The sequence below is a fragment of the Cololabis saira genome, chromosome 21, assembly GCF_033807715.1.
Source record: "Cololabis saira isolate AMF1-May2022 chromosome 21, fColSai1.1, whole genome shotgun sequence".
NCBI classification, from domain to species: domain Eukaryota; kingdom Metazoa; phylum Chordata; class Actinopteri; order Beloniformes; family Belonidae; genus Cololabis; species Cololabis saira.
The window spans coordinates 27,193,507-27,208,138 of record NC_084607.1 but is presented as its reverse complement, the minus strand read 5'-3'; the positions used below and the strand labels follow the sequence as shown (position 1 = coordinate 27,208,138).

General features: G+C 40.6%; 1 pseudogene; it reads right to left on the bottom strand.

The window, feature by feature from the left end:
• Window positions 1–3,560: 3,560 nt before the first annotated feature.
• On the bottom strand, window positions 3,561–6,306 carry LOC133421561 (thiosulfate sulfurtransferase-like; annotated as a pseudogene).
• Window positions 6,307–14,632: the final 8,326 nt, after the last annotated feature.

Below are 14,632 nucleotides of genomic sequence, written 5' to 3'. Positions count from 1 at the left end.
ATTGGAGTATTTATCATATAAACCTTACATTTCCTCATGTGTCTGTCAGCCAGTAAGAAGCTGAGGAATTTGATCTTGCAGCCGGTGACCTGACCGACCTCTGACTGGAGGAAGAAGAGCGGTGCATGAGCTTCACCTTGCAATCTCCCATCCATCAGCAAAAACCCTCCAAAGTTTTAACTTTGGAACTTTGGAAAGTTTTAACCATCCCGTGCGTCTCTCGTGTCAACTGCCTATTGTTAAAACCTACAGGCTGATATCAAAGCTTCCTTTTATGTCTAAAATATTGGATAGAGTGGTAGCAGGACAGCTAACTACTTTTATGGAAAATAATGCATTTTTGCACATATTTTAGTCCGCTTTTAAGAAAATACACACCACAGAGATGCTTTAACCAACATCTTTAGTGATATAAGGATGGCTGCTGACTCTAGCCGACGGTTTTTGTTCTACTTCACTGAAACTAATTTGGAGCGACATTTACTTAGAAAAAGCTTGGCAACTTTTTCCACATAGAAATTCTTTGCGATTTCTACTTTAGAAAATCTTGAGAAAGTAAATTTTACTTACTAGAAAGACTTGTTTTACTTAACTCTAGTTTTTTATTCAATTCCAAAACTTATGTAAAAAAGGTTTAACTTTTATAGCTTTATTTTTAAGTAATATTGATGTAATTCTTACATAAGAAGTAATCTAAATCTCACTGCTACAGTATTTATCTCCACAAGCCTACGGATACGTTTTCCTAGAAAAGTGTTTGATAACTTTGAGGGAACATAATGTGGTCCTGAAATAATAAAACTATACTCAACATATAAACAAGACCTTGAATGGACTATTGATGAGCAACAGAAAAACTGTTTTATCTTGAATAAACTCAATGTCACACTGTTGGTTTACTTGGTAGCAGAGCCACCAAATTAAATGATCTTTGTTTAGATTCTTAAGTGACGGTACTCAAGAAGAAGCTTATTGAGCATAGATTGGACTTTTGGAGACATCTTTTATGCAGTGAGCTGCAGAAAGAGCTTCTGAAATACTTTTAATGTGCATCTGAGTTTAATTGTGTAACATTTTCATGGATAAATGAAACCCATCAGCAGAATTCCTGCCTTAGTCACACTTATGCAGTCCTAAAGGACTTAATTCCCCTGAATGATGATTATCACATGGGGAGAGGCTTCCTGCATCTCGTTGTCATGGATGACGATAACCTTTAAGACGTGATGAGCCAAGTCTTCTCTTACGATCTCTTTGCTCACACTCTGATGGACAATAATTACATAAAACGTAAATTGCTGTAACGAAGACATTGAATTTTTAATTTCTGAAAATGTACGCTACCCTTCAGCGGGTTCATGCAGATATGTGATAAATAATAAATAATAGAAGTGAAATAAGACACTTAAAGTCAAAGATTGCTCATCTGCTTCATCTCATGAAGGACAAACAAGAATATTAAAGCCAACGAACAGCAACAGATGAGGCCAAATGATGACGAGGAGATCAAACGTGATCTTTAAACGTTTGAATGTAATCCTCTCTGGGACCATGTGACCCGTACACTCGTGCCTCACTCAATAAAAATTCAGTTTGTACATATGTTTTAAGGTAATATTAAAGAGTGTTTTGGTTACTCATTTCATAGGAAACAAATTAAAAGGGTGTGTGTACTTCACATGAGGTGATCCAAAGGTGATCCAGAGTGATGGGGAGCGTCGGATCAGATCAGACCTACTGTAAGCCCCATTAATGGCCTGAAAAGTTTTGTGTAGATTTATTAGATGAAATGACTTTGTTGACTGCCTATAGCTACAACATTTAGTTAAATGTTGTAGCTGTAGGCAGTCATTTTACTGATGTGTCATTCTCCTGCTGAAATAAGTAAGGCCTCCCTAACAAAAGCTGTTTCCTGGAATGTAAAAACCTATTTATATGAATCAGCTGTTAAAGTGCCTTTGCTCTCTCAACTTACTTAGTGACATTTTCTTCTTGCATCAGAGTGTAAAACTGTCCTTGAAGGACCTCCTGTCCAAAACAAGCTGGTGGAAATCCCCACAAATTCTGCTGTTTGGAGTCACCATTGATGTACCAGAGAGACTTTAAGGCAGACGGAAAATGACTGAAGACGGCCTGAACCAAAACAATGTTATCTGATTAAACTGGAACAGAGGTCACAGACTTACTACTCACACAAACATACAAATACACACACACATGCACTATACGAAATTCACATACGAAACTATAAACACACCTTCTGCTATTCAACGCTTTTGCTGTTTTTTACCCCCTCCCCATTTCCTAGTGTCACCTTCTTCTTGCCGACCCATGACTGCAGTCTACCCATGTCCTATGTTGTTGGTTTGTTTGTTTGATTTCTTGGATGGGCTGTACTGGAAAAATCAGTTACACTTCGGGGATTATTGAAGTATTTTTAATTGAATTAAGTATGTTTCCATCTTTGTTGCATCTCCTCTCTTTTAGTATCGAGGTGACCAGTTTTTATCTGTCTGTTTAACTTGTTTACCCATTCTTCTTAAATGCAGCCGTTTAGCTGCTAAAAAGTTAAATTTTGTAACTGTAAGAAGTCATTTTATTGATGTGTCATTCTCATGCTGAAATAAGGAAGACCTCCCTAACAAAAGCTGTCATCTGGAAGGTAGAATTAGTAAAAACCTATGTATATCAATCAGCTGTTAAAGTGCCTTTGCAGATGTGCAAGTTTGAACTGTGCACAGCTTAAAAGACATATTGTCCCTTTTCTCAATAGCTTGAAAGACTAAAAAGAAGTGTCCACGATTTAAAAAAAAGAAAATTAAATAAATGAAATAAAAAAATGTATCTTTCAGACCTCAAAAAGCAATATATTTGGGCTTAGACTGGGAAGCCTTTGGGACATATGGCTCAGTTACAGCACTGGCAGGTGTTACTGTATGTCAGGCAAATGTGACTGAAAGGTCCCAAGCCTGTAGTTGTGGGCTGTTTCTTGGTCAAACATTCTTTGCTTCTTGGGACATAGAACAGTTTTCCACTCTTCTGCTTCATTTTATTTTCCTATTTCTTTGCATGGTGGAGTTTTAAATTGTTGTCGAATTGGTTTCCCTTCCACAGGGTTTTTTGCCACTCTCTCAACTTATTTAGCAACATTTTTTCTGCTATCAGAGTGTAAAACTGTCCTGAAGGACCTCCTGTCCAAAACAATATTATCTCTCCAACCTTTCGACCCACAGGTTCTCCTACCTGCACTCTGCAGTTCATGTTTACTGTGGCTTAACAGTTTTTCCTCGGTCTGCAAGCCACTTAGGATAAAAGCGTCTGTTAATTGTAATGTAATACAAGCTTGAGAAACAAAAAATTGTTTCCTAATTTGATTCCTGTGTTATGCTTTTATTTAAACCTCATAGTGCTGTTGACGTAAAGAGGCTGTAAAAAGGAGCTCTAATCACCTCCATATAGTTAAAGTACTAAAGTGGCTGCCAGTCTGTGAACAAACAGCCATTTAAAGCACATATTAAGATTTGTTTTCAGTATTTATAGTAAGATTAAATCACACATATTTATAAAACTTTAGATGCACCATCTCTTGGCTCTGGCGCTTTTCCTTGGAATCGTGAGTAGGGCCTCATATCCACCACCTGGAAGCTTTGAGAGCAAATATTATCTGTGATATCCTCAAACGACTTCAGCGAGGAGCGGCTCATGGTGGGCTGAACTGTGCAGGTCTAGGCCTGGTGTGGCCCCTGAGACCGGGTGACCCTCTCTGACCCAGTTCCTGAAGCACCGACACATGTGGATGATCAAACGTTCAAAACATCCACCGGTTCGGGGATCGGGCCTCCCCTGACCGGGGGGTGCACGGGCGGGCGCGGCGGCGGGGTGGCACCATTCCCAGGTGTCTATGTCTTATGTTGTCAGTATGAATGGGGGGATGTTGGACCGTTTCCCCCTCCGTCTGGGGGCTCCGGCGGCGCCGGGGGCGCCCGTTGAGGTACGGTGGGGCCCTGGCCCGGCTCGGAGGGCCGGCCCCCGTCTACTGGATGGCCGGTGGGGGGGCGCGGGTGTCTTATCAGGGCCAGCTTTGCTGGTCCTGCTTCCTGGCTTCGGCCTCCACTCCCCCTCCTTCCCCCCCTACACGATTCATACGCACATAGGCGAGGGGCGGGGGGTCCGGGTCGTGGGGGGCATTGTCCCGCGTGGCCCGGCACTCCCCGCCTCACGGTTTTAACAGCAAAGTAGACACTGCACATTCAACACTTAATAAATACATTTGACAATAACACATAATTCGGGAGGGGGGGTCGGTGTCAATCGATACTTGGCCCTCCCCCTCCCTGTTTTTATGGCATTAATCACATGCACTCAACACCAGGGGCGGGAGGGGGTCCCACATCACCCGCGTTCCCTCGCCGGCCTGGGATAGGTGGGTCGGGATACCCGGGCCTGCCGGGGCTCGCCGTGCAGCCCGGGGTGCCTTCTGGCGGTGCTGGACCCCCCGGGGAGGGGGAAACGGTGCGTGATTGTGTGTCTGTGTCGGTGAGAATGCGGTTTGGAAGTGTCCTGCCATGGAGGATTTGAGCCTCCATTGGCAGGACAACAAAACTTAATAATTTATCAATATTATATTATACAAAGGTGGTTATTATTATTATTATTATTATTATTATTATTATTATTATTATTATTATTATTATTATTATTATTAGTAGTATTCGTATTAGTATTATTATTAGTAGTATTATTATTATTATGTATAGTATATATTATTATTATAGTATATCTTATTATTAGTATAGGTATCGGATAGGTGAATGGATGAATGAATGGGATGCCTGGGTCTGGGGCCCTCCGTTGTCAGGCCTGTGCGGGTGTCGCCCTGTTGGGGGGTTCCCTCTCTCCGGGCCCGTCTCCGGTCCCCCCCGCTGCCTCTAGGGCGGGGCGCCCCTCTGGTCTTGGAGGGCCACTTTCGTGGGGGCGGGTGCGCCTGCCCCCGTCGGCGGCCGGGGCGGCTCTGTCTCTCCGGGCAGGCTGGCCCCCTGCCGGGTGGGGGTCGTTGGCCTGGAGGGTGAGGGCCTCCTGGCCACGTGTCCGGCCCTGACCGGGTGGCCGGGGATTGCCTGGGTCGCGGTCCGCCGTCGCGGGATCCCTGGCTGCTTCTTTCCACGCCGTGGGGGCCCCGCCCTACTTCTCCCCTCTGTGGGGTTGCTGGTGGCCTGGGTTCCGGGTTCTTCCGTGTCGGCCTCTGGTCTCGCGGGTGGCAGGGTTGCTCCCCCCTCCCCCACTATAGATACACTTCAGGTGGAGCTTTGTTTGGTTTTTTACACACACACACACACACACACACACACACACACACACACACACACACACACACACACACACACACACACACACACACACACACACACACACACACACACACACACACACACACACACATATACACACACACACACACACACACATACACACACACACACACGCATGATCATATACATACACGCATACACACACATAGACATACACACTGGCTTGTTCACCTGCATGCTGGCTCTCTAGTTTTTGGGGTTAGGTAGCGGTAGCTTAGCTCAGACTGCGATCAGATCTCAAGATTTGGGTCGATTGCCCTTCATGTTTCGGTTGGCTCCGTGCCGGTTTCGTGCTTTGTTTGTGTTTTTTTTTGTTGCAGATTTCCAGTGCTTGACGTGTGTTTCCGTGTGTTCCTGCTTCCTGGATTGGCAGTGGATGTCGTCAGCCCCCCCCCCCCCACAAAAAAAAACAAAAACACTGGGTTTGTATGTGTATATTTATGTATGTGTACGCATATGTATGCGTATATATATATATATATATATCTATATATATTAAATATAGTAATAATGCACATATATATACCTTTGGTTTCTACCGTCATGGTATCAATCATTAATATGTGTGCAGACAAGGTAAAAAAAAAAAAAAACATCCACCAAACCCTCGTGCTGGAAAATGCTCCGTAGTCACTGGCATCGTAAACAACCACATGGCTGTCGTTTCCAATACATAGGCTGCCGACGTTAATCTGCAAACAACTTCTCTGTTGGCAGCATGTGGTCAAACTTTGCGCTCTTGTCAGAGCACTTGTCAATGTCAGAAAATTACACTCCTGGGATGTGAGATTGTTTAAATTCCTCCTTGGCATCTCATTTCATCATTGGTAGGTACCAGGACGTGTGCAGGACGTGTCAGGCGCAGACCGACAAGATTCTTTTTGACCATGTTTGCAAGCCATTTTTCAGAAATGAGAGTCTGGGTCTGCACCCCCATGGTGACAGGTAGACTGTGAATAATCCCCGACCGTTTTCAAATAACAGGAATCCTCTAGAAACATTCCTTCAGTAGAAATTAAAGGTTGCAGGGGCGTTTCTGGCTTCTTGGGCGCTTCTGTTTGGGGGCTCTTGTTTTGTAAAACTACATAGCGACGGGGGAGTTAAAATCCTTTAAGAAGATCTGTGACGATACATTGATTTGTTACACTCCGATGCAAAACAAATTTAGATTTTTAAGTTGAAACATCAATTTAACTCTCATATGAAAGAATATTTGATTGATTTCAGGAAGTGTCTTGCAATCTCCCATCCATCAGCAAAAACAAATTGTCTTTTTAACTTCCATCCCGTGCGTTTCTCATAACAACTGCATATTCTGTCTGAAACATCTGCTTTGTCATGTGGAGTCCCACAGGGCTCAGTTTTGGGTCAAGTTTTATTTTTTTTATTGTTTTGTCAAAATACTGCAGCAAGACTTTTAACAGGATCTTCTGGAAAAACTTATATCACTCCAGTTATAGCTTCACGTCACTGGTTACCTGTCAAGTTTGGAACTGATTTTAACATTTTGTGCTTACATTTACTGTCACGGTTTGGTTTAAGTTCCTGTTTTATTTTGAAACCTGTGTCTTTGTGTTTCAGTTCTGTCTTGACTTCCCTGGTTCCCATCTGCCCTGATCATCTGCACCTGTGTCTCGTCAACCCTTCTGTGTATATCTTGTCTTGTCTTTCCCTTGCTCCCTGCTGGTCCGTACTGTTTCCACCCTCCGTGTGTCCTGTCATGCTTTTGGATTTTTGCTCTCGTGTTTTTTGTCAACCCTGTTCTGCAGCACTTTTGGTTTGATTTTGACATAATAAATCAACTTTTTTGGAACTCCTGCTTCCTGGTCTCCTGCATCCGGGTCCTATCAACAGCATTCATGACATTTACAGCATTACAGCAGGACCCTGAGACCTATTGACCCTATACTCATCTAGCTCATCTAGCTAGACCTAATGAAAGTTAGTGAAAACTGCACCTTAAAGCATCTTTCATGGATATCTAATGGCCCTGCTCCTTTAATCAAATTCCCACCTGTTTGGTAATTAATCAAACGCACCATATGTGCATAAATGTTAATGAAAATTAAAAAAAAGTGGAGAAGAATATTTCAACATATTGATGTGGAAGGTATCTGTTAAATGAAACAAAAATTAATAGGAATATTCCCACGTATTACATCTGGTCTTAAAATGTTTTCTTTACTTCTTATGATGCTCTAAAAGCCAGAAGATGCTGACCTGAAGTGATGTAGTCATGGTCACACTATTCTACCATTTGGTCTTTGGAATCCAAAACTATTTCTTACATCAGACAATGTTTTACATTTGTAGAGAAGAAGAAAAGCCAGCAGGGGCAGTGAAGGAAGACAGCAGGAGCTGATCCACTCTTTTAATTTCACACTTTATTTTGCATGCTGAGATGAGATATTCCATCATTATTTGTTAAGTATTAAATTCATTATGAAAACATGGTGTCACGCTAAATCGGCCTTATGTGGATGTGGAAAAAATACAGATTACACCTTGAATAAGGGTCTCGAGTTAAAAACACTTTTTCCATGACTGAGAATTCATTTCTCTTAGAGTTATCAAATATCAAATTTATGGTTTTGAAAAAAAAGGTTTGAAAAATCTGCTTTTATTTCAGTAAAACTGTTTAAAAGTGGCTTCAAAGCGTTTAAATGACTGCATTTTTTGTGGAAACGGTACAGCTAAGACATCTGTTGTAAAACAGGAGGAGAAACTTGCATCAGACAAAATATTGCAGATCATTAATGATGACATTGGGGATGCAAACACTCAGGCTTTGATTTTGAGTTGTAAATGTGAGTTATGTGAGTTAAAATCTTAGAAGGACATTGTTGTGTGAGAGGATGCTGTTACTTTACTAAAACATTATTCCTGACCAGGTTCTGTTCCACTGAAGAAAAACCAGACCAGAGTTGGAGATAAAGAGAACTAAGCTTGGCAGACGTCGACCAATGTCTCCACCAAACAGCTCAGAATCTGCATCTGTGACTTCAGACTTTCCAAGAATCTGGTCATTCACAGATGAAACACCACATTGGGACATCTTTATCTGTACTTCCTGTTTCTGGTTGGTTTTGATTTCACACACATTTTCATGCAATAAAAAAAAAGAAAAATAGGTTCCTCTATAAAAAAGTTACTCTATATGCCTTTGTATTTGTTATGTTATCTGTTTAAGAATATCATCCAATATCAAAGTGAAGTTTAAAAAAAATCAATTAAGATCAAGGATATCCATGGCTGCATCATGCACCTATAGCTCCACACTTCCCTGCAATCCTCAGGTAGGCAATTAATTAGAGCAAGGAGTAAAAAACAACAAAAATGAATAAATAAAATAAATGTTTTTATTTTCAGCATTCATGGCGGTTATGGCCAAGATCCAGAGCAATATACCGAATAGATGCATTAAGCAATGAAGTAAAGTAAAATGGTTTGGACGCCGCTAATATTTGGATGTTTTAACGGATGTTTTAACTGGGAATCTTTGCAATTTCCACTGAATTACAGATCTTTTAGAACAAAGGATACACTTTTCAAAATTTATTTTCATGACAATAAAACATCAATATGACTATTTCACTCTTTTACAAGAGAACAAAACTATTCCTAGGCGAACACACTGACATTTTAAGATCATCATTTGAATCCTACTGCTACAAAATAAATACAGGGACAAACTAATTAGAGATCTGCTACAGTAATTTTGATGTAGAACTGCTACCTGGACCATGCCACACATCTTCCTCTGCAACTCAGCAGTGTCCACAAACCACTGTAATTGACAATGAAAACAAAAAAAGATGGAAGTGAAAATATCACAACCAAAGAAAGGGAAGTGATGACCTGACCTTGTAATGTTACTCTTGACAAGGCTGTGCTCCCTGTTTGCCTCTGCATTTGACACCCAAATGTGGATTAATACTCTTTAAAGTTTAAACATATTTGGAGGAAGACAGCTTTAAAAGCATTCAAATATGCCTCTCATAACACATGTACATAGGCAAGATATCACTAATTGCATGGGGCTTATCTTATACTATCAATAAGATAAAAACAGTATAATTTCAAAATATAGGAATGTGGCACCCTATACCAATGTTTCAACCCTCAAACATGGGTGTTTTGGAAAACTGCTCCAAAATATAATTCAAAAGTGTCATGTACAAGTGTTTCATTCATGTTCTGACAAGTGCATACCTGCTGCTCATACGGTGTTTTCAAGAATCCTTACTCCATATTTTTCCAAACAAACTCCGAGAATGCTTTAGAGACACACCTGTCCAACTGCTCGTTGACGCACATTTCTAATCAGCCAATCACATGGTTGCCTCTCAATACATTTAGGCATGTAGACATGGTCAAGACAATCTGCTGCAGTTCAAACCAGCATCAGAATGGGGAAGAAATGTGATTTAAGTGACTTTGAACGTGGCATGGTTGTTGGTACCAGACGGGCTGGTCTGAGTATTTCAGAAACTGCTGATCTACTGGGATTTTCATGCACAACCATTTCTAAGGTTTACAGGGAATGGTCCAAAAAAGAGAAAATATCCAGTGAGAGGCAGTCCTGTCGGGGCAAATGCCTTGATGCCAGAGGTCAGAGGAGAATGACCAGACTGGTTGGAGCTGATAGAAAGGCAATAGTAACTCAAATAACCATCCAACCTTGAGGCAGATGGGCTACAGCAGCAGAAAACCACACCAGGTTCTAGTCCTATCAGCCAAGAACAGGAAACTGAGGCTACAATTCAAACAGACTCACCAAGATTGGACAACAGAAAACAGAAAGACGTTGCCGGGCCTGATGAGTCTCGATTTCTGCTGCAACATTCGGATGGTAGGGTCAGAATCTGGCGTCAACAACATGAAAGCATGGATCCATCCTGCCTCGTATGAACGGTTCAGGCTGCTGGTGATGGTGTAATGGTGTGGGGGATATTTTCCTGGCACAATTTGTTAGTACCAACTGAGCATCGTGTCAACACCACAGCCTACCTGAGTATTGTTGCTGACCATGTCCATCCCTTTATGGCCACAGTGTACCATCTTCTGATGGCTACTTCCAGCAGGATAACGTGTCATAAAGGATCATCTCGGACTGGTTTCCTGAACATGACAATGAGTTAACTGAACTCAAATGACCTCCACAGTCACCAGATCTCAGTCCAATACAGCACCTTTGGGATGTGGTGGAACGGGAGATTGGCATCATGGATATGCAGCTTACAAATCTGCAGCAACTGTGTGTTGCTATCATGTCAATATGGACTAAACTCTCTGAGGAATGTTTCCAGTACCTTGTTGAATCTATGCCACGAAGGATTAAGGCAGTTCTGAAGGCAAAAGGGCGTCCAACCTGGTACTAGCATGGTATACCTAATAAAGTGTCTGGTGAGTGAATATAAGCAGGACAAGCTTGAAGCAGACACACACAGGCCGTATAAAAAGAACTGGACAAACCCTCTGTGAGGTCACCCAAAGGTTTTCTAAAGAGTGCTTTTAAAGTCTCATTTTCCTCGAACGGCACTGCACCATTTTCCAAACAAGTGGAACAAGCAGAAGGTGCCCACCTTATTTCAGTCACAGTTGTCTATTTCAGCTTCACTGCCTTAGCTCATGCAAATCTATTATACTAATCAATATTACTCTATATTCAGTCTGATCAACACAACAAACACCCTCATTACGTACAAGTGTCTGTAGAAAAATGCCTTTCAAAACAAGTGCTGGCGAAGCTGAAACACGGCCTAGAGCTAACAATGTAGTTGGCCAAGTGGACAAACCTTACCTGAAGTAGTACAAAAAATGTTTTTTAAATCACTCCTCGTAAAATTGTCAAGGATGATCTATCTATGAAGACCAAAAACACTGTTTGAACCAGGGTGTAACTACGTTTATTTCTGCTGCAAAGCTGGACATTTTAACATGGAGGTCAATGGAGATTGACTCACTTTTGGCGCCAGCACCTAGTTTTGTAATAACAATATTATAATAATAACACACACAAACTCCTCACTCCTGCAATGGACTGGTGACCTGTCTCTCACCTGAAATGAGCTGGGATAGGCTCCAGCAGACCCCCGTGACCCTGAAAAGGATAAAGCGGGTATAGATAATGGATGGATGGATGGACAAACTCCTCACAGTCAGCCCACACCTGTTGGCAGCGGTAATTAATATCACGACAAGTCATAATATCTTTAAAATAAGAGTGATTTTGTTCTCTTAGCTCTCACATATTAACTTCGCACACATCACACACACATCATGCCACTAGGACCCCAAATTAATTATTGGTACAATTAAACTTTCCAGAAGTACTTTGGGTAGTTTTGGTTCTGCATCCTGAAGGTTAGCCTAAACTGAGATTAATTAAAATAAAACAAAAAAACAGAAGTTGAAGAAAGAGAAGAAGAGGAAAAAAAATCAGGATCTCAGAACTTTCGATCTTAGTCTGAGTCAGTGACAAAAGGTCACTCAGACTCATTAACTGGCGTTTCTCGGTTAGCCAGTATGAATAGCTGGTCATGCTGGCTCATGTACTTACAACCACTTACTGAGAAAGAATTGGCAATCAAGGAAAAAAATAATCTTGATCAGCAGTTTCTGTCTTTGTCAGACAGTTTTCTGTGAAATTCTTGAGAAACCTTTCATTACCTTTTGAGGCAAACATCCCACAACAAATGAGTATAAATACACCCAGCTTATAGTATTCTGCCGCTGGTCTCTGCCTTGTTAGGACGCCTGAGTCTCCCAGCGACAATTCATCTCATCTCATCTCATCTCCATCACATTCTTCATCTGTTTTCACGAGCTGAATAATTGATGGTGAGTACACTGATCAATAGAAATTTAAGAGGGTACAACAAAGACATACATTTCTATAATTTGTGTTCTTAAAAATATTATTCATTTTCATGAATTTCAAACAACTTCTTTTATTTGCAGAATCTTGAGTGCCTCCAGCCAGAGCAGAGGTCAACGAGGACACAGGCAACGCCGGCGTGAGGTGTTCACATGCACTGGTAAGTTAATTTTTGTAGAAATGCAGACTTTTATTAATTTCAGTTTCAATTAATGTGAAAAAAGGGTTTATCACTCATTTTAGTTTAGACTTAAACCTTTAGTATTCACTGTATTTTGTTTTAGAAAGGTGATATTTTAGAGAGAGTTTATCTGTCTGGCTTATTATGGTCACATCTATTTGTTTCCACAAAAAATAAAATAAAAAAATGGATGAATAATAAAGTAAAATAAAATGTTCACCTCTTCTTGACATTTCCGACCACCTTCACATGGATTGAACCCTTCTTGTACTGGAAGAGTTTGCGTCTGTGCTTTAACCCCATGTGGTGCTGACTCCTCTCTGAATCAGGATCATCAGTTCAGTTCAACTGAAATCAGTTTAAGTCAATAAAATTCAGTTTATTAGTAGGCTAACAGTAATCTCAGGCCATTTGTAGTGACAAAACAAGGCCAATTAAATACAGTCCATTTAAATTAGTTAAATTACATTACAAGCAATTCCACTTTGCTATAATCCATTTATAACCACCTTTATTCCAATTCATTATGTTTGTCGGTTTTTGTAATCAAAGATCAGAATTTTGAACAGCTACACAGGAAATGTGTACGTTTTCATTGGAGCCATGAAACATCTATAATTTTATTCAGTTCAAATTATTTGAAAAAATTAATAGGTGAGGGGAATTTTAACTTCTGTTACAATTCAAGATCTTCGATGTCTTTTGCAACAGCATGACTGATGATGACATATCAAAGAAAAAAAAACATGTCTTGTGCTTCCACGTGAACAACAGGCTGCGTGAGTTAAATCTATCAGTGCATTCAAAAATGTGTCGGCAACTGTGAGTTTTTATTGAAATGTGTAGATTATTCATCCCTTCTCAAATAATTGAAGCCAACATGTTAACAAAAAAAGAAATCAGAATGTTCAGGGAAAAGGGTCAGAACATGGGCAATATACATTAAATACACATGATAAAATTATTTCTTGGCTCCACGCCATCATATAAAACTTAATTTCCTTCAAGAACGAGTTTGCCCGTGGGCTCATGTCTACTTAACTTAACTTAACTGTTCTTTCTTTGTACAACTTTAAGAGCAGAAAAAGGCAAATATGTGGCTTTTGTGTGCACGCTTCTTTTTATTAGTTCCCTTTTACAATTACTTAGAAATGTGGAATTCCTCAATTTATCTTAATAAACCAAAGAATTGTCTTTTAGGGGAAAGATGCATCATTAATTATTCTAAAGATATGAAATGATTTTTTTCCTGCTCTCCAGAAAAAGTAGGTATTTGGAAATAATAAAACCTTTGACATAATCACTATTGTACTTAAATTGGATGTACAGTAAACTGGTGTGATTATGCTCCGTTAGGTCTTTATTCACAGCTCTGAAATCAAGTTCACCAAAAGTGCCAATTAACTTAAACGATGGTTTGACTCGAGAGACTGTGAGGCAGCTGTTGCAGACCTGTGAAGACGCTGCTGTAGAAATCAAACCCACTGAAGATAAACACGTGCCACCGAGACATTAGTCCCTTGATCCTGGAGACAGTCATCTTAATGTGTCTCTGCAGGTTCAGTGGTTCTGCTGCTCATTGTAACGTGACAATTGATTGAATTAGATCCTAAATATACAAAGTAAAATGTTTGCTTTGAGTGGGAAAGGTCACAGGCATGTGTTTCTGATGAAGGGTCATCACTTTACTTTCTGCTTACTTAATCCTGTTTGGTTAATCTCCCACTCACTAACCCACTAACCTGCAACATCTGACTTGCTCACTCAGTCTTCCACTTTGTCACCTCCTCCGTCACCGACTCAGTAACTGTCAGTGATGTGCGGAAGAGAGTCATGCAGACACTCATGATGTTCTGGAAGCTTTGAGAACATCAGTTTTTAGAGCTACGAATAAAGTGTTACGTCATGTTTTTGTCTGCATATTGTATGGTTAGTACCGTATTTGTTGTTCTTTTTATGTCGATTCTGGTTTTTCTGCCATGTTTGTTACCATGCTGTTGCAAAGTAAAGTCTGATTAAAGATATTTATAATTTTCTGAGAAATGATAAGTCATAAGAGGCTCTTCTGAGTACCAACCTTCCAAACCTTTGCTGTGTTATCATGCAAATAAGGTACAATATTCAATGCAAGGTGTGGTGGATTCACCTGAAACACCTCACCTGATGGCTCTGTAATAGATAGTGCAACGAAAAATGCCAAAT